Source organism: Varanus komodoensis, unplaced genomic scaffold (genome assembly GCF_004798865.1).
Source record: "Varanus komodoensis strain SLA01 unplaced genomic scaffold, ASM479886v1 scaffold16, whole genome shotgun sequence".
Classification (NCBI taxonomy): domain Eukaryota; kingdom Metazoa; phylum Chordata; class Lepidosauria; order Squamata; family Varanidae; genus Varanus; species Varanus komodoensis.
Genome location: NW_025335468.1, coordinates 14625596 through 14650140, shown reverse-complemented (window position 1 = coordinate 14650140; position 24545 = coordinate 14625596). Strand labels below are relative to the sequence as shown.

Here is a 24545-nt window from a genome sequence, read left to right as displayed (position 1 = left end):
AGGAGCACGCCCGTGATCACACACGTCTTCCCTGCATGAATGTGACTGCGCTCGTGGCCATCTCCCCACTCGAGGGGGGGTGGGGAGATGGCTGTGATCTCGGTTGCCACCCAATGCAGAGTTCACGACCCAAGTCAAAATTTTCATGAAATTTTTGTTGGCGACCCAATTTGGTTGTGAACCAAGGCGTTCGTGAGCTAAGGTACCACTGTATTTCCAAAGTGAGAGAAAGGGAGTAATTCATATTCGGGTGGTTAAATGGGTTTCAGGTCCTTTATTAAATCACTGAAAAGCAAGATTTGTGCTTATTCTGCACAGTACTCATGACAAAAGTTATTCTTAATTATCATGAATTGCTTCAGAAGTGTTTATTATAATAGCCTATCTCAGGAATTTTCTCCTCCCACAAACCTGCTTGACCTTGAGGCCTTCCATTGCAGGATTGCCTACAAGAGGTAAATAATGTGTGCTCCTCATGCCCACTCACAGTGGTTTATGAATTCTTTGATGACATTGAGACCCTCCAGTTTCAGTTCTGCATCTAACCAGCACTTCTGGCAAGTCATTTTTGTTTTGCTTCTCTTTGGTTTTCTGCATAGGGAAAATGTATGGATGCCCAAGAAATAGCAGTTTTCTGTTCTGTACTAGCATCATCCTGCCATACCATTGTGCCATGCAGAGGTTATGTAGAAGAAAAGAGGGAAAGAAAATGCTCTTCACTCGTGCTCTTAATTCGGAAATGAAACTGAAGGCAGGTACAGCAAATCAACGGCTGAATGACAGCCTCATGTAGAAAAGCTCTATTTCTATCTTTTAGTTGTGCCACTGGATCTAAGCAAGAGAGGTTTGCCTCCTTGTCTGCTTTTGAACAGGTTTGGTTTTATGTTGGAAAGTGTTTATGGGATTGTATCCAGTGTTAGTCCTACTTAGAGTAGACACATTGAAATAAATGGGATTTAGTTTAACAAGGGCACAAACCATATCTAATGCCATTGCTGTCACTGAAGGTTTTAACAATGCTTCTTTTGTTTTAGTACTGTTTCAATACTGTTAGTATTGTTTTTAATCTTGTGTGATATATATTTGTATTTGTATGCTGCTATTAATTTGATTTGGTCATACAAAGGCAAAGTTATACTTATTACAATAAATAAAAAGTAAATATGGTGGGAAAACTGCAGTAGTAGCTGTACATGTTATGTGAGATGAATCTGAGATTGAAATAATCAACATATTTGCATCCACATCTGCAGAGAAATTTTCACATTTTTCTCAAAGGAAGTGTTAGTGAGATGACCAAAAATGAACGTGTGCAGTTTTAGCCGCATTGTGAAAGCTCTGGGTCTCAAAGGCAGCTATTCTTTTCTGCCAAGAGTAAATAGAAGAAAGTGTTGCTATGAGATGATGCACCCAATGGCTTTATTGCTTCTCGAATGGGGAAATGTATGAAAACAAATGTCAACAGTTCAGATACTACTTCTTAGTACACAAAGCTAAGTAAACTTGTGGCAACGTATAAATTACATTGTGAAACAACTAATAGAGGTGTAGGTGGCTACAGTTTTTTACAATTCATCAGAGATTACAGTACTATAGTAATTTAGCCAGGAATAGTCACGGCATCACACTGGGATGGCCACGTGTGCCATACATGCTGAAAAGTCTTCAATGTGGAAGCTGGAGCATGCAATTCCTTGACATCACCAGAACTGGTCTTTATAACCAGGTATTCTGCAAATCAAGTATACACAGAAGGGAGTGGAAGCTTCCTACAATCTTTGAGTGTCCCTCACTTCTTTCAAGGAACCTTTATTTATAATAAAGTTTATATGCTAGGTATCAATTAGCTTGTTAGTTAAATGCAGTAAATTTGACAAAACCAGTATTATTTTCTGTTTAGCCAAGGTTAGCAAACACAGTATGGTGCTTTTGACAGCTCAGGAGGATCAAGTGATACTATAACAAGACCTCAGCACCTAGTAGTCCCAACCACTGGCCATGCTTGCCATCACTGAAGAAGACTGAAGTCCCAGAAAATTGAATCTGGAGGGCACCAACTTGGGGAAAGCTGCTGGAGACCTCTTTACAGCAATGCAGAAGGAAAACTCATCCAGGTCTCTTGCTTAAATATGCCACTGAGTAGTGACAAACATGCCTGCCAATTCCCTAGCAAATGCCCCAAATTGATTATTATATTAGTATTTTAAGTTCATTTTTTCACATTTAATATCTGAAGTGACTAAATATAGGATATTATTTCAGTATTAGAATTTTGGAGAAAGAACATCTACATTCCCTTTAAATAAACAGCACTATTCATGATTCCAGAACACAAAGAGGAAAAAATACCTGATAAAACTGTGGATAGTATTGTAGAATACAGAAAAAGAATGTGGGATATTTTTATTTATCCTAATAGCTATCAGTGCAATCCTATACATGCCTGCTCACTTGAGTTCAGCAGGCTGATTCTCACCAAATGTGTTTAAGTTTGTACCCCATATACTGAAAGATAACTGCATAAGCACTGTTGCTCCTATAATAGGCACTAGTTAACATGCTTTTTTAATATGGTGGTTAAATTCCTTTTATAATTATCCTGAATATTCCCATAATCTAAGGTAAATATATATTATTTAACTTGCAAAAGTAGTTCACAATAGCATGGACCTTGGAAAAGGTCACTGCACCTCAACTCATTGTTCAGGGCTTACAGTAATGTTTTCACATTCATAAATAAATAGAGTTTGCATTCTGCAAGCATAGATAGGTTCCTGGCTGCTCCTGGACAGATGGATGGTTTTTCAGTGCCAGGCATAATGATTCAGCATTGCTGACATTAGCAGCCACACAAAGACTTTGGCAATCTCCTCTGGCAATCTCCTCAAGTCAGAGTGGAATCTGTGCAAGTGGCACAGGCAGACTGAATAAAGCGTGCTTGTGTGCACAGACACACGTGCACACTCCTATGCCTAGCATATGACTAATTACTTTCCTGGTGTACCCATGAATCAATTCTTCTCTTTATGTACATGGAAAGCTAGAACAACAGGAAGATGAGCCAATCCCATAATGTATGCACATTTCAATAATGCAGTCTGTTGCTATGTACCCTCAAATCTTCTTAGACTTGCGACAACCCTATGAAAGAATGTCCTCCAAACGTCCTGTTCTTCACAGCCCAGCTCTGCTCTCATAAAATAAGACTGTGGCTTCCTTTATGAAACTGATCCACCTCATAGATGGTCTTCCTTTTCTCCTGCCTTTGACCTTCCCTAGCATTATTGTCTTCATCCATCTTGTCTTCCCATAATGCGCCTGAAGTATGATAGTTCTGGTTTTTTCATTTTTGCTTCCAGGGAATGTTTAGGCTGGATTTGATCTAGGACCCACTTGTTTGTCTTTCTGTCAGTCCAGCAGATTTGCAAAGCTCTCCACCAGCACCATGTTTGGAATGCATCCACTCTCAAGGATCTTTTGCAGTTCCTTCACTGCTGTCCTTCCAAGTCTCAGTATTCTTCTAATTTCTTGGGTGCAGTCTCTCTTTGAATCTCAGGCTGACCTGAGATATGTGAAATCTCTCACAATTTCAATCGTTAGTAAAAGTTCTATATTTTTGAGTTTTTTGAGTTTTATTCAGTTGCAGTCCTGTTTTTATACTTTCTTCCTTCACTTTCATAGGATTCATTCAATTAATTGCTGCTTTCTTCCAGCAGTATGATGTCATCTGCATATCAAAGTAGTGATGTATCTTCTGCCAATTTTCACTCCTCATGTGCATCATGCAAACTTACTGAAATATTGCAAAGAGCCACCATTGCTTTTCCCCCCATAGCAATGTTATCAGTGTTATCTAAATGGGATATCGTGCTACTGGTGGTGGATTATGGATTGACTACAAAAATATTTTGCTAAGGTTAAAATATGGTCAGACCACATTTTAGAAAGAAGTTGTTAAAAAGACCCAGAGTGGACATACTATGAAGAGTTTCCACAAGCAGATTTGGGGCAGTGGCATTCAAGTTTATTATTGTTTATATAAGGCATTTTTCCCTGTTTTTATGCCGACTATTTCAGAACCCATATGTAAGAGAGAAAGAGAGAGAGAGAGATGGATCCTGCAATCATGTTGACAAAACAAAAAGACAAGGGTATTTATTTATTTATTTAGAAAATTTCTAGGCCGCCCCATTCGCCGAAGCCTTGGGGCGGCTTACAAATAAATAAAAATACATAAATTAACAATATAAAACACATATAACAGTATAAAATAAGAAAAGGGAAAAGGAAGATGGGAGGTCAGTTTTTCATGCCAGAACAAGGTGGTGGACTTTTAAGACACAATCTAAAACTATTTTAGACAGAAAAAGGCCTACAAAGCATGCTGGGAGGTTGAGGCCTTGGTCTGTCTAAGCTTGTTTAGGATTGCACCCTTGATGCAGTCTGGTTGAAAGGCTAGGAGGTAGGCATGATTTAGGGGGATTCAATAATTGGTAATATTCTCCTGTACCCTCACCATTGAAATATGTGAGAATTATTCAAAACTCATTGCTACGGGGTGGGGGTTGCCACCTGGTTTTTCTGCAGGAAGGGTGCCTCTCAAATGCAAACTTGCAAACAGCGGTCCAGCTTAAGTCCTGTTAACCTCCAACCATGCACTGGGCTGCAGCCCAAGCCTTTGGCATCCTTGCCAGGCCCTCGACATTTACTGGAAGCAGAACATGCCACAATCGTCAAGGCTACGGGATACCGTAACCCTGAGGTAACCGCAAACCTTCCACGGCTGCAGAGCTCAACAGGGAAACCTTAGAGGGGCGAGCGAGGGGCGAGTTGCTTCTCCTCCTCCTCCTCCTCCTCCTCGGGCGCGGACCATTCCCACCCCGGGGGCGGAGGGGGGAATAGCAGAGGGAACGGCTCCGCGCTCTGACTTACTTTGTCCTCGCGCGGCCCCTGTACCGCCTGTGGTGCCCAGGCTGGGGGAACGCGCAGAAAAGTTTCTGCAAGTGCGAAGGGTCCACACAGCGCGGATGGGAGCCGCCGCCGTCACCACGGAAAGGCAGCTGGGGTGAGCGGCGTGTGTTCCGGGGGGAGGCGCGGTGTCGAGTACGGGCAAACTTTGCAGCTTGAACGGGCAGCGAGTCGCTGTCGCTCGGGCCAGAGAGGCGGGCTGCTGGTTGCCGGGTTGCCATGACGACGGCGGCGGCGACCAGGAGGATGCCGGCTGCTTGGGGCGCTGCTGGTTCCAATGAATGAGGGAAGCGCAGCATCTCCGCCACTGGTTGGAGCGGCGGGGCCACTCAGCGCTGTGTGGAGGACCTGACCGGTGCGTGTGTTTACCAGAGTCCTTCCATCGGGGTCTGCGCCATCCTGAGGTGTGTGTGCCCCGGGTCACTTATTCGGGCATTTTGTTAATTTAGCACTTCTACGCGGGGCAAGTTTACTAGTCCGTTGCAGCAAAGCAACCAAGAGCCTTGGGACAACTCAAAGCTATTAAAGTCAGAAGGTCACAGGTTTTAGTGGACGGGAACTCACTTCATTAGATTCAAGAAGTGTTGTCCTAAGTTACTGTGCATATGGTTGTAGAAAAAGTAATCGGCATTTGTAAGCAAGGAAACCGAAGAGGAACGGGCTGTAAAATGCAGACTGTAGCAATTCTGTAAAAGCTTAATAGTACAGTTCTGTATAGATTTACTCAGATGTATGCCCCACTGAGTTGCTCCCAGAAACATAAAGGATTGCAGCCTAAGTTGCAATCCCATACACACTTCTCTGAAGCTAGTAAATCTCATTGAACTGAGAGTTACTTCTGAAAAGATGTGTCTCCAATCACACTGTAAATGTATGCAAAATTTTTGGTGTCCATTTACGAAGCAGTGATGATGATACCACAAATATCCTGGCATTAGTAAGCTAATCCAGTAGTGGAATAAAACCCATTGTAATTCAGGCCATGGTTAACAGTAATGAACTTAATAAGTTCACTTTAGCAGTTGTGGAGTTTCTGTTTGAAGTTCTCTTGTTCAAGTGTCCTAAAAACTGGACTGTTCTCCCACTGGCTTCCGAATGCTGCTATTTTTGATGTCAGCTTTGTGAGCCTTGTGTAACATGCAGAAATTCAGCTCATGAAGGCATTGAAGTGACAAAAAAGTTTTGGATGTAGATATTCATTTGCCACATAGGCACAAGAAAAGAATTGTGCTAGAAAAATATTGTTGGTGTTGTTGCTTTAGTCAAAAACAAACTGCCACATGCCCAGAAATGTTTCTCTTTTGTGTGTCCTCAAATTCTTCTGGCAGAGGAAGCAAGTTCTGGGAGTTTAGTCCTGCACAAATTTACCTCTGCCTTTTCTCCTGATGCAATTTGCACTAATTTTTAGGATTTTGTTGTCATTATTCCTGTCATGTTTCAGTAAAACTTTGCTATTGTAGCTTTCACAAAAAATAACTGACTCAGGAAACTTTTCCACAACTTGTACTATACAGAGTTCAATTCATGTAAATATGCTGAGAACTCTAGCCTTAGAATATTTTCATAGATGAAACATTAACTGTTTAAGATTGTTGTTCATGGGCGACAGCAAGTAGAGGATTAACATTTGGCATGCAATGTAAATTCAATGTAACATTTGGAATGCAAGTGTACTGCTGAAACATGACTTGCTTTAAGCCTTGGGTGTAAATACACTTTTGGATTTAGTATATTTTCTTCCTAAACATCCAGCCTAAAACTCTTTAGTTATTGTAAATTTCATGTTCTTTCTGTGGCACTTACATTTCATTTTTTTTGTGCATACTCCCCCTTGTGGGCTGTGTCTGTCTGCCCATCTTTAAGATACAAGGCAAAGAAAATATTTGGCTTGTGAAAAATAGCAATTTTATTATTTATGTGAATCAGCTTTGGGGTCACCATTCACTAGAACTTTTGTATTGAGGTTGGAATGGCTGCGATTATATCATTATATTAAAGGAGATGGAATACTAAATACATTCTTGTTGCAGTAAGATCACTGAAATAGCTGAATTGCATCCAATAGTGTCCTAGCAGAAAGGGTCAGGGAACCCTGCAGACATGTAACACTGGGTTTAGCTCTTTTCATTGCACTTGTAAAGTGGTGGGGCCCATGGAAACTGTCTCATGGATGGAGGGGTCCCTTGATCCAGTGAAACTTCTTGTTTGAGTAGAGATGTGACCAGGAGTGTTTTTGTCCAGTTGAGCTTAGTATGCTACCTGTGCCTGTTCCTGCAGATGTTTGATCTGGTCATGGTGACACATGCTTAATTTGGCCCCCTTTTGTACTACTGTAGAACACTTGATGTGGACGCTACTTTGAAAACTTTGGTTGTGAGCCGCCTCGAGGCTTCGGCTAATGGGGCGGCATAGAAGTTCCCTAAATAAATAAATAAATAAATAAAACTGTGGAGTTGATTTAGAATGCAGTAGCCAGATTATTGATGAGGAGTAGTTATAGCGAACATATGACTCATATGATCGCAAAGCTTCACTGACTAATACTCTGTTTCCCTGTGGGACCAACACTTTCCCATGTGTGCTTCCCCAGGTTGTAGGATCCTTAGATAAGACACATCTCTTGGTCCCATTTTACATTTGTATGTTTGTTAAGGATGCAAGAGATGGGCTTCTTGGTGGTTACTTCCAGGCTCTGCAGCTCTCTGACAAGGGTGGCCAGATTGACTCCTTCTCTGTTGTCCTTCCATTGGTAGGCAAATACAGGATGTCCCAAAAAAATTGACATCATTTTGTAGTCTAATAACATAGCCAATTCTCGCTCAAATGATCTCAAATTTTAACAAAATGTGTAAAAACTAACTAGTGTTAGTTACGCAGTGTTACACAAGACATGCTACAGAGTGTTTGGCAGGAGGTGGACTACTGACTTGATGCGTGTTGTGTCACAGGCGGTGTGCATATTTAACATTTGTGAAGCTTTGTGAAACCAGTTATAAAATCTACTTTCCTTTGAATCTCTTGTTCAAATTTTGATAAATCTTTTATTGTTCAACATGAAGCCTATTTAATTTCGTTTGCCTAGGACATGTAGTTACTCAGATATTCACATTTCAAATAATGTCAAATTTTTGGGGACACCCTGTATATTTCTACTCAGATAGGACTTTGGTATAAATGGATCAACTGCTGAAAGAGGTTTAGCTGGTTGGATGCTGACTGTACTGCTATTTTTGAAATTGATTTGTTTTAATGTTATGTTTTAATCAACATTGTATTTTAGTCTATGTTTTACTACTGCTATCTGACTTGAGTGCAATTTTTGGTAGACAGAGCAGGATACCCATTTAATAATAAATAAATACATATACAGCCCAGTCTTAAGGAGGACATTTACTTAGCAGGAATTATTCCTATGTTGCCTGCATCCCCTCATTTTGGATGCCTTGAAGAGGCAAAAGAAAACACCTGGATTGGAAAGTGGTCTCATCATGGGGTAAAATTTCTGTCAGTATGGTTTGGTAGGAGGGCTGTTATACCCTCTGCTTTAAAAGTAGCTCCATAGTCAAAGGAACATTGCTAGGAACATCTCTTCTTTTTGCCCTGCATCTTTCTGCTTGGATCCTCCACCAACTAGGCTGATAAAAGCACTCTGTACAAGAACTATGGCAAACAGCATGTTAATTTAATGGACCCTATTATTATTAAGGCCCATGTTCCTTCTCATGGATTTTAGACTATGTGGTTTTCATAAAGTAGACCCCAGGACCCAGCTGGGCTGGGATCAGGCCTGATTTTTAGACTTTCTTTTGCTCAGACCCATGTAGTGTCGGGATCCCAAATTAGGGACTTTGGGCATCAAGTTCTGTGCTTTGGAGAAGTTTCATATGCTGTATTTGCTGTTGAACATCTCTTAGATTTAAAAAGCTTGGACTCACAGAATCCTGTGCTTTCAACATAGTGTACAAGTTGATACAGATCTCTCTGTAGATGCGCAGATTAATTTGGATCTTTCACTTAAACCCTGGTTTTTGATTGGCAGCGGTGTTTGGCTTCAGGAATTATTTAACCCCTCTTCTATACTCTGAGCTGCATAGTTTACAACTGGGAATCCATGTTGTTATGGGTGTCTAATAAAACTGTTGTTATTAGCTATAACACTTTATTATACTGGTGCCTGTGGCAATAAATAATCTTCCATATGCTTTCTAAATGGTGTAACTTTAAAGCTTTTCCCTTGAGATTGCTTGGAATTAAAGCATCTTGCTGGCTGAGAGTCTTCTGTGTCCGATTACCAAAGTGATCATCTGTAGGCCTGAGATCCCAACATTTTGTGGCCTTTAATTCCATTGACCATACTGAACAGGCCATTCAGATTGGGGATTGGAGGCTCTCCATTCTGGTTGTTCTATTTCTACCAGGAAAACCAGTTTTTGCAAAGTGTTCCTGGGATACTACTGCCCAACCCTTTTATAATAGGGAGATTTTGTAGGGTTCCATTTTCTTTCTCATGTTATTCCATGTTTACATGGGATCGTCTTGTTATTCATAACTAACAGTTTTATAGGAAAGTAAGTACAGACAGGAACCTTGTTTAGTACAAAAGTTTTACAAAGGTAATTAGTAATAGCTCTCTGCATAAGGTTAGGACAACTGTATTAATATTAGGTTTTTACTTGGTTCAGAAATATATTTACAGCTGATTAATGTCTGTGTGCATTTTAACATGGAAATAACACTTACAATTAGTGGTTTCAGTTAAGATATATAAACCTACAACTCCTGGAACTTGTTTGTGGTAGAAGAAATTTCTAGAAATGTATAGAATTTGCTTTGCAGCAGGGGGCCTCAAACGTTTCCACCAGGGGGCCAGTTGAAAGCTGCCGGTGCTGGGCGTGGGCCGGAAAGGTGGTGCTGGTGGCGCGCACGGGCCGGCGCAGGGGCAGAGCCGGCGCGCACAGCAAGGGGAGGCGAGGCATGGGTGGATGAGGGCCCGCACCGCAAGGCGGGCGCACGAGGCAGCGGCTTGCTCACTTGCTTGGAGATTGTTTTCTCTAAGCGAGCAGCCTCCCCATGCGCGGGGCGAGGTGGGCAGCGGTGTGTGCGCGCGGGGGTGCGGGCGTGCACGCGGCAGGTCCAAATGGGCATGGCGGGCTGGATCCAGCCCCTGGGCCATAGTTTGAGGACCCATGCTTTACACTGTCGTATATGTGTAATATTGATTGCACATTTTAGGTCAAATATAGCTTCTGTTACTCTAATGGAATTGAATAATTTGCAGTGTATGAGTTCTTTAAGTTGGTGATAAGTATTAATTTCAATAGTTGTAGACTAAACTGTCACTTCTGAAAAAAAATCATTTGTTATAAAATTGTACTATAAAATAGTACAGTGTTGTTAGTTTCCAGAAGTACCCGGAGTTTACTGCCCATTATGGGCATAGGTTTGTCCCTTGTTTCCCACATTAAAGGATCTCTGGTAGGATTTTAAACCCCTTTATTTAATTAGATCACACTTATTCTATGAATGTATTAATTTATATAACTCTAATTCCTAAATCCCTTCTGAGTTGTTGAAACGAAAATCATCTTATGGCTACTGGGTCATAAGACACAAGGGCAATAAGCTAAGCTTATTGCTCATTTTCTTACTGCTTCGAAATTACAAATTAATTATGTTATCTAATTTTCAGTAGATTCTTATTTTCTATGTCTCTGGGAATGTTCATAAGCAGACTTCAGAATATATGTACTTCAAGTCAGACATTTATACAACCTCTCTTTACTAAAACATGAAATTAAAAATTAGGATGGGATAGGAGAAATAGTTTCTGCAAGAGAAGATAGGTAAGAGTCCTTCCATATCACTCAGAAAAACTTCAAATGAAGGGATAATGGTGGTGGTAGCCAGGCAAGTGAGAACCAAGTCATGGAAGTTTATGGTACCTTCAGTGGAACTTAACTTAAAAGATATGGTTCATAACCTTTGCAGAAAAGCTGTCTAAGGGCAGAATACTATATTTAGACAGAAATAATTTCTATGACTACCAGAAATCAGCAGCCTGTCATGTTTAATATATATATAGAAACATGGAAACAGAGTTAGTCAGAAGGGGCCTCCTGGGCCATCTAGTCTGACCACTGGCTCCGTTCACGACATGCCCACCATGTTCATGTCTAGCGTATCTTTGAACATCCTCACCAGTGGGGCCTCAACCATCTCCCATGGAATGTCAAAATATGCACAGGATTGTACCTTAAACAAATAAAAGTAATAAGTGGTAACAGGACTTTTTTATGGAAACATGGTATTCGCTTAATAGACATGGGAATAAAAGGGAGAATGCTTGTAACTTGCTTACTCGCATAGGTACTGTGGAAACCACATATGCTTATGTTATTGCTTTGACCTTACTCATTTATTATGAAGATGATTAATCTGTTGGTTACAACATCTGTTATGCCCTATTCTATTTAGTAGTTATGGATGAAATCATATTGCACATAATGCACATACATGTGCTATGCCTCTGAACTGAAGCTTACATGGATTTATTTTATCATGTTCATGTAGATGTTCAATAGCATGGGACAAAGAACCAGTGCCTGCTCTCAACAGTACACCTGAGAGTGCCTCTGTCAGCTCAGATAGGGAGATGGTTAAGCAGCAGGTTGGACAGTACAGCAACAGAATTCCAAGTCTGTTCCACTGGCTCAACACACAAGGTGCGAACAGTAGTCAGATGGACATGGAGACTGCAGAGGAGATGAAATTCCTGTTGTTGTTGTTCAGTCACAAAGTCGTGTCTCACTCTTTGCGACCCCACGGACAACATTCCTCCCGGTTCTCCTTTCCTCCACCATCTCCCGGAGTACACCCAACCCCACACCCACCTCCCCAGTGACCCCACCCAGCCACCTCAACCTCTGCCGTCCCCTTCTCCTTTTGCCTTCAATTGCTCCCAGCATCAGGGTCTTTTCCAATGACCCCTTCCTTCTCATTAGGTGGCCATATAGCACAGCAATGCCCCTTCCCTGCCCCTTAAGTCTGAACCAAGTATTCCAGTGGGCACAACTGCTTTTGGGGGGGGGTTGGGGTTTTTGAGGGGGGGTTGCAAGCATATCTTTTATAGATACAGTACAGGACCTCGCCACATAAGGTCAGTGTCAGATGTTTGCGAGCCCACGAGCAGAGGCAGCAGGTGGCAAGCGACAAGCAGGCACCTGCTGCGTCAGTGGGGGATGGCGAGCAGCAAGCAAGTGCCCCTGGGCATGGACAGCATCAAACAGCAAGCCACAAAAGAAACTCAAGGAGCCTTGGTTTGGCTACCCTGGCATAGTATTCAGATGGCATAGCTGTTAGTGCATCATAGCAGTACACCTGTGGTTTCTGCTGAGTGCTAGTTTACTGAAATGTCTTTCAGCTTGTGGAAGAATAATTCTTTCACTTCACGTTTTTGAGTGCATTTAGCCAATGTATACTTCCTTGAACTAATGCTTAGGTTGGAAATTAGATATGTGAATTTTTCCTTAGTTCTACCTTTCCACAGTGTGGTTTGATTATTTACACTTTACAAGATGGTCTGTTTAGTGCCTTTTGGATTTTATTTCCTTTTTACAAGTACGGGCTATTTGAAAGAGCTAGAAACCATGGCTCCTGTACCACAAATTGAAAGTACTTGTGAATATATTCCAGTAAGTGGTTGTACGTCATTATAGTTCCCTCATGTACAAGGTGTCCAAGTGTCGTATATTTGCCAAAATGATTGGCTATCAGTGTTTTGGCAGAGAAAATATATTTTCAATGTAACTGAAAGAGTTTAAGATTTGTACAATATTTCATTACTGTAATGTAGTGCTATTTATGTTACAATTCTGTGCATGCATATTTGGATGTAGTCCCCATTGAATTAAGTTGAAATTACTTTTGAATAAACAAACAGCCAGATGGCTACTTGAAACTAGGAGTTGTCCAAGATCTCTGTGTTATCTAAGGCATTAATAGATGGCACTATATGGTGAAGGTTCTTGAGAATCTCTACTTTTTTTTTTAAAAAGTAAGACATACATTTAAACATTTTAAACTATGTATTAACTGTCAGTATGATTAAACTTCTTGCAATAGTCCCTGAAGGTGGGAAGCAGATGATAAAATTACTGTTTATGAATATTCATTGTGTAACCATATGTAATTGCTTGATGGTAGAAGGAAAGAATAGGATTTTGTAGGCTTAATGGCTCACAAGATTCTGATATAATATAGAATATATGTTAGTAGATTAACTTTAATAGTGAGCTCTTGCCCTATTCTTAAAAAGTGGATATTTAAGAAACAGAAGGAGAAACAAAAAAAATGTATTTATTTGTATTGAGAGCTAACTCAGATTTAGCAGGATTTTGTAGATTAAAAAAAAACAAAGCAAAACTTGCAAATGATCTCTGCTGTAAGTGTGGATGAAGGACTTTAGTTAATAATGAGTGATAAATGAGAAAATATTCTGAACTAGACCAATTTTTATGTAATGGGATCTTTATGATGGACTGACTGCAATGTACTAAACCATGGACATGATGTGAGATGCTTCTGATTTGTTATCTTATTTAATGTATTCAAGTTGATTGAGTGGGTTATGGCTGGGCAGCTCCAGGCTCTCCTGGAAGAAACAGATTATCTAGATCCATTTCAATTGGGCTTCAGGTCTGATTTGGGAACAGATGGTTTTGGTCACCCTATGGAATGACTTCTGCTGGGAGAAAGATGGGAGAGCATGACCCTTTTGATATTCCTGGACCTTTCAGCAGCTTTTGATACCTTCAGCCATGGTGCCCTTCTGGAGAGTTTGGCTGGATTGGAAGTTGGGAGCATTGCTCTGCTGTGGTTCTACTCTTATCTGCCTGATAGTCACCAGATGGTGGGCAACTTTTTCCATGGCTTTTGTGCTCTGGGGTCCCATGGGGCTTTTTCCTGTCCCCCCCCCCCATGCTTTTCAACATCTACATGAAACTGCTGGAAGAGGTCATCAGGAGGTTTGGGCTGAAGTATGCTGATGATGCTCAGCTCTACCTCTCATTCTCATCTAAGCCAGGTGAGGCAATGGCTGTTCTAAACAGGTGTCTGAGCTCAGCATTGGACTGGGTGGGGCCAATAAACTGAGGCTCAGTCCAGATAAGGCAGAGGTACTGTTGGTGAGGAATTCATATGTCCAAGTAGGGAATTTTCAATCTGTCCTAGATGGGGTTGTCTTCCCAGAAAGGACAAGATTTGCAGCTTTGTCACTTACTGCTCAGCTGGACTTGGTAGCCAGGAGCACTTTTTACCACCTTCAGCTGTGTCCCTACTTGGCTGAGTGGAGACTTGCTACAGTTATGCATGCATAGGTAACCCCCGGCCTACATGGAGCTGTATTTGAAAACAGTCTGGATATTGCAACATGTTCAAAATCAGGCCGCACATATGTGGATGAGGACTGACATTTGTGAACATATCATGCCAGTTCAGGGCAAGCTGTGCTGGCTGCCAGTTGCCATCCGGACCCAATTTAAAGTGCTTACAATAGCATATAAAGCCCTAACTGGATTGGAGCCAGGCTATCTGGGGGAATGCCTATCTCCATATGTACTGATTAGTTCACTGTGGTTGACCCTCCTCTGTATTTGTCCCCCAGTGGGGAGATGGCAGGAAAGAGGAGATAGCAAGAAAGAATGCCTCTTCCATAATAGCACCCCAACTGTGGAACCTAATCCTACTGGAGATTAGGTTGGTGTCATCCCTTTATCCCTTCAGATGCCAACGAAAAATGTTCCTGTTCCGCAACTGTTTTGATGGGTGAATTGGTAGGCTTCTAATATTGATCTCACTGGTTATTATATGTATTGATTTTATTTGTTTTTGATTTTATTGTAAACTGTGAATTGTTTTGATTGTCTTGCATATGTTGTGAGCTGCCCAAAAAAACCTATGGCTAATGAAGCTGCTAAATAAATAAATAAATAAATAAATAAATAAATAAAGGCTCCTTTCAAGGCCACAGATTTCCCAAGCCAGCTAGCAATATAAAACATGCAATTCTGTAAAAATATAAGTTCATAAAACCCTAAACTAATTGTAAACAGATTTAATAATAAACAAGTCATAAAAGCAGCATGCATAATTAAAAAAAAACCTTTCACATTAAAAGCTAAAGCAAACAAATATGTTTTTTAGTCATCTTTAAAAACAAACAAGCCAGCCAGCCATATATCTCTTGGGAGGGAGTTCAAGTGTTTAAGGCCGCTACTAAGAAGGTTCTCTCTTTAGCTCCCGACAGCCTTACCAATCCTATATATCATTTTATTAGAGATAATTGTATACTACATAAAATCTCAAAGGAGTTAAGATCTCAATAGCAGGTCAGCAAGTAGAGATTCTGGAAATTATCTTAACACACAGGTGGTTTAACAAGAGTGTAGGCTGGGGTGGGAGGGCAGGTGAGCAATTTTTATTTATTTTTTTGGCAGATGCTGCTGCTGCTGCTGATTTTTGCCACCACCAGTCTGCCCTCTAGGCTGGCATTCATTCCATCCCATCCAGTTAATCTCAGCATCACAACCATTTCCAGAGGATCACTCTAACAGCCTCTTTCAGAAGACCTGCCCTCTGAGTGCAGAAACTTGAGTGTCTTTTGGAAGGTATGCTGGCAGTTGCTCTTAGAAGGCTCTATGACTTCTGCAGTGCTACCCCTGATAGGGGAGTAATGGGAATGCCTTTTTTCTAAGGACAAAAGCAAAACATGAGAAGAGATAATGGAAGTGGAGGGGATATTAAAGGGTAATGAAAATCAGAGTAAATCAGAAAGTAATTGAAGTAAAGGGAATAAATTAAATTGTAAATGAAATGAAGAATAGGAAGATGAACAGTGTGACTAAGAGTCTACAGGGAAAGGAAAGCATTGGATAGATAAGAGTGAATACATGAAAAATAAGGATAATTATGTGGTATGATTTTGTACTGTTAGAACTGTTTGTCTCAGAATAAGACTTCTCTTGGATCTTGACAAGTTCCCTTTTGGCATGTGTCTGAAATTGGTCCCCAGCATTCAGTGTGGCCCCTAATATGAAAAAGGTTTTGCACTGGCTTCAGTGTTTAAGGCTTTAATGGTCAAACCAGCACGTTGAATTGGCCCGGGAAACACACCAGGAAACAGTACAGCTGGTACAAATTTTCCCCACTAATTTTAGATTTATATTGTAGATACACTAGACTGGCTTTATATAAAAGTGGTCTCTTTACAGTATTTAAGTATACTGCAGGACAGCATAAAAGCATTTTTAGAAGGGGAGTGTTACAACAATTACTTGAGGAAGGCAGAAATAGAAAAATCCCATTGAAAGTAGTGCTCCTAGCAACCAGCCAAAGCCTGCAGTAAACATGACCATGGCAAACTATTCTGTTGTGTGCACTTTTGTGGTTTCCATTTAACTGTGGAGCACTCTAGAGACATTTACGAGTTTGTTAGTCAGAATGCTTAGAGCACTGACTAAACTTTGCTGTTAATGTTTCAACCAATAGTATGCTCCCCTGCATCATAATGTATTCTTTTGTTTAAGAATACCTTAAAATTCTTTGTTATGGCCACACTATATAGAGAGGTGTGATTACTTATCATGAACATCTGAACATCTGAAGGAGGAGACCAGAATCAAGGCACAAAGCCTGGTGCAGTGTAACAAACAAATATATTAGGATATGTGAAGTCAGCTCTCTGCCTCCTTTCTAGTCCCAGTTCCAGCACAGACAGCCTTGAAAGCAACAATGTATTTTCTGTCAGCTACTGTAACATCAGTGAAAACCTAGGGATGGAGAGTGGAGTGTGATGGAAATTTCTCCTAGAAAACAGCGTACTAAAAGGGCAGTTAGTTGAATGGATACGATGAGATTTAAATAGTATATTTGCTCTTTCCCCCTGAAAAAATTACTCACAACTGCAGCATTTTGTTGAAGTTTGCTAAAAAGTAGAACCTGAAGGGGTTTCTGCAACTTTCTCTTACATTTACTCCAGACACATCTGCCTTGGACTGTGCATCTTACAGCTTCCATGATGGACAAAGTGATTCTTGATGATTTGAGAGAACAATATAATTGAAATGTGTGCAGTGTATATATAATTCACTGAAGATTGGTACAGCTAAGAAAGGTTTATTTAAGATGATTTTTTCAAATGAAGGTCCATGGTAGCTCTGAAGTATAAACCACAAGATTATGATTTTCCTCTACCTAGCAATACTTTTTTGGGGGGATGGGTGGGGGAGAGGAGAGAAGTTAATTGAACCTGACTGTAATAAGCAAATATAGTGCTAAGGTGCCACCTTGTGGAAACAGGTAATAACTACAGGATTAGGTGGCTGCATTAGTAAAAGCACAGACCTATATGGCTGGTTTAGGTAGTTTTGAGTATAAAGTTAATTGCTAATTGTTATTAACAGTTAATTGTTAAGTATTCTACATTTTTATAAAATAATATTTTATACTATATCAAGTTTGATTTTTGATTACAGGATATGATATTTTGACTTCAGTTTTTAAACATTTTGGTAGTCAAACTAGTCAACTGTGGTATCCATTTTAGCACTGCCTCTTTATTATATTGCCCTCTTTCACAAAAACCTCTTCTATTACTTGAAAACAACAGCAGCAGACCACTTCTTATCAGGTGTACCTATGCAATGTTGCATATACTAGATCACTCCTTGCCTTTGAATGAATTTTTATTAAAGGTTTTGTCTGATCATATTATTAATTTCATTTCTGTGCTGAAGCTCTATGGGCAGTTTACAACAGTTCATATCAGGCTTGTAAAGGAGAACAAGTTTTGTTAAAGTTCACAGGATAAAAAATTCATCTTGTATTCTTCATTGTTTATTCCAGATAAAACTGCAGAGATAATAGTTTTGATTTATTTTCTTTTGAGGAGAAAACAGCACAGTGGAATACAAATATTTTTTTCACGTTTGATCTCTATGCAATTTACATACATATATTAAATGTGCAGTTTTCTTTAACTTATTTCCCTAAAAGAGTATTTCCTTTATGGGCTGACACAGTGTGCCTGATTACATGATTGCTACAGATCATCATAATTAATTGAGCCATAGTGGGTTGCTATGCACGCACAACCCATGACTATTATAGAGTTATGCCAGGGTTGTTTAGCCCTGTCCTTTGAACCTTGAGAGGTTAGCTTATGTAAGGGGTAGTTTAACACTCACATCATTTGCTTCTGCTGAATTAACATAAAGCAATAATCCATGGTGACTGTCTCCCATGGATTGAATATTCAAAAAGGTAGCTGGTATGTGGAGGTTTCCACCATACCCTGTGCCCTGCATTTCCTGTAAATGGGCATTTTTGTCTGTCTGGACTTAGTATCAGTGATGGGTAAAGAAGTATTCTGCAGTGCTGATTGGAATTAGTACAGCTCACAGCCTCTTCACCTCCCTGCCCTTGGACACATCTCTTCTTCAACCTCTGAAGCCCAGTTGCCACCTCGTGTAAGAGCAATTGGTTCAGCTCTTTCTAAATTTCATCAGATGCAGTGGTCACAAAAGTTTATGTGAGAGTAAAACTGCTAGAGAGGTGAGTTATGCTGAGAATCAGTGAGTCTGTGGCTTCCTAGTCCTAGTTGAAAGCAAGGCAGGACTTTCCCTGGAAAAAAAATGAGAAAATTGAAGCTGTCATATTTTGGGTGCATCATGAAAAGGACAAAACTCACTGGAGAAGACAATAATGCTAGGGAACATTGGAGGCAGAAGAAGAGAAGCCCCATCTATAAGCTAGATTGATTGCATAAAGAAAGCCAGTCTTGAGCTTACAAGAGCGGATCAGGGCTGTGCAGGACAGGGCATTTTGTCAGGCATTCGTTCATAGGGGTGCCATATGTCCAAGACAACTTGATGGTATGTAACAACATAAAACTAGCAGCAGCACAAAATGATAAAAGAAACTTGCAGTAGGCATCAAACCCTGTAAGACCTGCAAGCAAGCAAGCAAATAAATAAAACAGACAGTTCCTAGAATGTCTGGGAAAATGAAAAGGTCTCTGCCTTGTGCTAAAAATGTGTGCGCCAGTAAGCCCCATACAGACATTTGGCAGATATAGTGCTATCAGCGACAAGGCCCCCTCGCTTGCTTCCTTCAGTAGGGCACCTGGAGGAGAACCTCAGACAACATTTGCATTCTGTTGGGTATATATGGGAGAAAACACTCCTTCAGTTAAGTACTCTAGGAAATGTAGTCATGACATCATGATTTGAAGGCATTAATGTAACTTTGACTTTGTATGTAGAAGATCAGAGTGGGATAACCCTGGTGGTTGTTGTACTACTCCTGTACCATGTGGCTTGCTGTGCTGCTCCTGCAAATGGGAGGCTCTCAGAGGAGGGGAAACTGACTTTATTCAAGGCAAAGAAGACTTTTAATAGCAAATCCAGCTAAAGTGCCAAAACAAAGACTTGAGTTACTTAATGCAGGCAGTGAAGCAGACAAGCTTTTCCAGGCTTTGCTTTGAATCTAGTCATTTCCAGCTTCCATTTGAGACCTGTCTTTTGTAGCTTGGAGCTAGCATGAAGGCTGAGCCTGACTTGCTGACAAGCATCGCTGCCTGATACAGAGCACCAGTTGCAACAAAACAATTGTAGTAGATCAAGTTTTACAGAATAGCTTTCCAGAGCTCATGGCAAAATATAGTGTTTATAGACCCAGTAAGTCCAATAGCTTAGACTATAGGTGTGTTGCTTTGCTTAAGAGAAAGTTCCATGGCTGGAATCCACACAAAATTAGTGTCTTAACAGGATTCAGTGCATGTAAGAACTGAAGGTTCTTGAAAAGTTCAGGCAAAAATAATAATAAAAAAAGGGGCAATTAAGACGTTGTTTTCAGCAAAGGCTTTTCAGCTTCTTCCTTGGCTTAAATACAGGGAGGGGCTGTTAAAGCTCCCCTTCTAACTCTTTATCTTGACAGGGAAAGCTGTATTGCAAGCAAGCAGTATGTCTGAAAGGGCATCCCTGTTCTTCTTTCTTGAGTTGGTGCCTACATCTTGGTGATGCCCCTAAAGTCCCTTCCACTGTGGAATTCCTCTTCTATTCCTTTCTTGCAGGCTGTAAACTAGGGGGTTCCCACAAGGCCACACCTTGTACGTATGGTTTGTAGAAAATATCTTCCTTCTTCAGTTGTAATCAGATGGTAAGCCTGTCAGAGTTAAGCTTCAAGTTCTTGAGCATCCCATGTTTGGACTGAGTTCTAAGACAACCTGCTCAAAATCTGAAACTGAGTCTTACACCAAAACCATAGGGCCCATAAGAGCACTTGACATAATATGAGGCAAATGTGGAATTAGGTGCTTTTTTGGTTCATGACTTACAATGGCAGTGGGTCTTTGTGGCACTTTATGATGGTCCAAATGAACACTAGATTGCAAGGGTCCCATTTGGTTGGAGAAGAATTGCCATTTGCTAGCAGCAAAACTTCCTAATTTCAGTACTGAGGAAAATAAAATATCTTAAATGCAAAATGTGCTTAAGGCATGATGTCTGGCTGTTAAACAGTGTATGGACCACAAGAATATGATGCTGTGCTTATATTAAATTTGAAATCAACTCTAATAAATCCAGCAATCAAACAATAATTTGTCTTTGTATTACCATTGATTTATAAATTGCTTTGGTAACTTTATTGAAAAGTGACATAGAAACCACATAATAAAAGAAAGAAGAACATCAACACATCTGCATTTCTTCTGTGAACTAATCTGGGGGGAAAAAACCTTGGTTGGACAAATGAGGAAATGCTGCACAGAGGTTGTAATGATTTATGTACTAGACATGTAATAAATTAGAGTGGCTAATGATAAACTGGTTGTGGAGGGAAGGAATGAAGAATACTGAATTGTTTTTGTTCTTATTTTTAATAAATAGTTGAGTGGGTCTGAAGACACTTGATACTGAAGTGGATATGGATTATCAAAAGCTATTAGATATGATGGCTCCATGTTTAGGGACAGTATACCTGTAAATACCAAATGCTAAGGACAAAGAGTGGGAGAGAACTATTGTTTTCATACTCAACTTGTGTTTTATCTTGCGTTGTCCAGCTGGCCACTTCTGGAAACAGGAACAGACGGATCTTCCAGAAGAATTTTTATGAAATTCACAAAGCAGATCAGTTCTCAGTTTAGCTAGCATCTGTGTGGTTGACTGCTGGGTGTCCTATATAAACTTCAGCAAGGTTCTGAAGAAGAGTAGTGTATAAACAAGTTATAAATATGTAAATGCTGATTAAAGTCCCAGTGGCAAGATAAAAAAGATGAATGGATGAAATGTCTTTTGTACACATAAATGATTATTGAGTGAAGAGGGAAGAAAGTCAGTCAAGTGTAGGGCACTCTTGAAATTACTCTTCAGTAAACCACAGTTGTGTGTCTCTACTTGTTACCTCCTTCTGAAAATTTGTATCTTAGCTCATTCCTCAAAAGAACACCTCATACTTGCCATTAGTAAGTAGAAATGGAAGGCTGCAAAGGACAGAAGAGGTGGAAGTTGGAAATCTGACTGCAGCACTGTGCACAGAATGGCAGTATGCTGTTGTCTCCATGCACTTTTGACTGTAAAACCAGGCCATGCTATGTGATGAATCTATAGCTATATTTCCATGTGTACCCAGAAGCAAAATTGCCTAAGTCCCTGTTGCCCGGCGAATTGTTCATGTGATTTTCATAGAATTACTATACTGTTGAAAGTTATTTTGTATCATGCAAGTTCTGGTCTCCTCTCCTCCCTGAACCCTGGAATGCCCCCTAAAACCCTTCTCTGAGGTTGCCCTTATGACTTTGGAGAGGTAGCTGGTGTGGTTCATTCTGTGCTGGCTATGAGGTAGGGACAGGAATCCAAGTGCATAGCCCAGATATAAGGTTGGAATTCTTTTCCAACTTCACATCTGGAAATCCAAATAGTCCTGCGGCCCTTTAAATGCTGTCTCAGGGCCATAGGATTGTTCTATAACAAAATATGTTTCCGCATCACATAACAGCAACAGTGTTGGTTTTCATAGCAAGCAGACTTTTCTTGCATTATTATCTCCCATTGCACTGGAGTGCTTAATGACTATACCTATGACTTAAGAATATCAGGTTCAAGATATGCAAAGGTGGGGATTTACATCTTATGCTAGGCAACAGATGAAATGAAAATCTACTTGGACAATAGCCGCTGCATTATCTTACCTCAACAGATAGGGCAAACACCATAAAACAGCATTTTATTACTTAGGCTTGTTACAAAGGACGGTTTTAATAGTCCTGCACAGAGGGAGTAGATAAGAAGCCTTTGTCCTTTCATTAGTGTATGTAATACCAACTTTGAGTTAATATCCACCATAATACAAAGTGAGCAAAAATTGGCAACAACTTATGGTGAGCAGCCTTGCTCATTGTTAATAATTTGTGACAATCTTTCATGCAATTATTTCTTGAAAACTAAAACCACACAGTCTTACATTTCTGTAATACATGAGAGATTTGGACAGAAATGCAATTGCATGAAATTGAACATTTAATTACGTATATACTGGCATATCTCCCAAATGTAAGATAGGGTGTGTGTGTATTATACCTCACAGGTGTATGTAGTTAATAAAATTTTAAACATAATTTTAAAATAATAAAATTTTATTATTTTAAAATAATAAAATTTTAAACATACATATATGGATACAAACTGCTTTTAGATGTTACATGGAAGGGCACTGTTACCATGTATTTCCTTTTTACTTTACCCATAACATTAATTGAAGATTTTTAATTGCCTTTCTTATGATGTAATGATAGTATTTGGTGGCAGGCTACACAATATAGTTGAATATTGTAGAGGAGTTCAGGTGAGGAAAAGTTTTCTATTTATCAGAATGATTTTCTATTTTTTGTTAGATTTCTCAGTTGCAACAGCATTGAATTTCCAAATCATTTTTATGAGACCAGGTACAGAATAGAAATAAATACAGATCCTTCCTAGTTCACTTTAATATAGATTTCAAAATTTTTTAAACTATTTCCAACTTGTTAAAGTACTGCTTGTTTTTCATTTGTTTTTATAGGCTTTAATATAGCTTGACCTTTTAAAACAGTTTTACTTCTCATACTTTCCTGACCAATCATAAAGAGAAAGCAAATGTTTTTCTTTACAAAACTTAGCTACTGTCATTTTGCTATTACCAAGAGGTTCTCATAGAGTTTTCTATAGGACTGGAACATGGCCTTTCAAATATTCTAGTAGTAATTCTTTTAATGTGGTTTAGGGTTAGGATAAATTAAATTAGGTTATAGGTCAAATTACAGCTTCAGAACAGTACCTTAGTACAGTTCCACCACATGTGAATATAGTCTTCTAATTGTTTATACCTTTACCAAAAAGGTGATTGTAAAAGCTTGTAACCAGTTGTTGAAGACACCTTCTCTTCAACCAATTGTTGAGACATTATGTTGATACTGTTCTGTTTTTAAGGTAAAATTTTAAAGGTACTCTTTGCATTATCTTCCAGACTACGCGTAATACATTTGCTAATGAGATAAAAGAAACCGTGAAAAGTAGGAAGTGTTGTTATTGGGGAGATTGGTAGAATTTATCTCAAGTAATCTTATGAATTGTGTTGCTACAGTAAGATAAGTATGAGGTTATCATGTCTGAGTGATACAGAATGATGAAACTGATAGGAGAAAACTCTAGTGCTGATGTAACATATATGAGAAAGTTCAGTGGCTGGTACTGAAATTTAGACTGGAGAGTAAATAGAACAAGTATGTACTAAGAAGGCTTAGGTATGTACTAAGAATTGTGGTAAGTCATGACAGGGCAGTGATTATGCAAATTGTGCCTGGCCTGTACCTCACAACAAGGCACTGTGTCTTGTTTAAGATATAGTAGCTTGTTTTGATGTTGTGAACATGATTTGATTTTCCAGTATATGAGACCAACGTAATAGCTGCACTTTTAGCTAAAACCTTATGCATCTACTATATAGGGTGAGTATTCTATGTTTTAATCAAACAAGCTAATTTTGAGTTATGGCACTATCCATTAAATGTTTCTTTAGTGAAAGCTATATGTTTGTTAAAGCTATATGTTTGTTAAAATGGAAGCATTCTTATTAAAAACCAGTAGAGAATCGTATATTTGGAAAATTGTTAAATGATTTCTAATCCTTAGAATACAAAACATTATAAGAGAAACAAGATAAGGAAAATGTACTATTTATAGACGTTTATACCAATACAACTCCTTCATGGATCACTGCCTTGTCGTGGCAAAGGGGCTTGCGTAGCTCAATGAAGCTATGAGCTATGCCATGCAGGGCCACCCAAGACGGACAGGTCATAGCAGAGAGCTCTGACAAAACATGATCCTCTGGAGAAGGAAATGGCAACCCACTTCAGTATCTTTGCCATGAAAACCCCATGGACAGTACCAGAAGGCAAAAAGATATGATGCCGGAAGATGAGCCCCTCAGGTTGGAAGGTGTCCAGTATGCTACTGGGGAAGAGCAGAGGGCACTAGTAG

At 39.8% G+C, this 24545-nt stretch overlaps 1 protein-coding gene across 3 annotated transcripts in view; it reads left to right on the top strand.

Annotated features, from left to right (window-relative positions):
* Positions 1 to 4974: 4974 nt before the first annotated feature.
* STK33 (serine/threonine kinase 33) overlaps positions 4975 to 24545 on the top strand; it is a 79151-nt gene continuing 59580 nt past the window's right edge. For 2 of the 3 annotated variants that reach the window (XM_044425885.1, XM_044425883.1), the window contains exon 1: positions 5225 to 5372. The gene's annotated coding sequence lies outside the window, so the exon portion shown is untranslated. Of the gene's footprint in view, positions 5066 to 5224; positions 5373 to 24545 lie in introns of those variants that run through there. The other variant, XM_044425884.1, reaches the window with a different exon arrangement.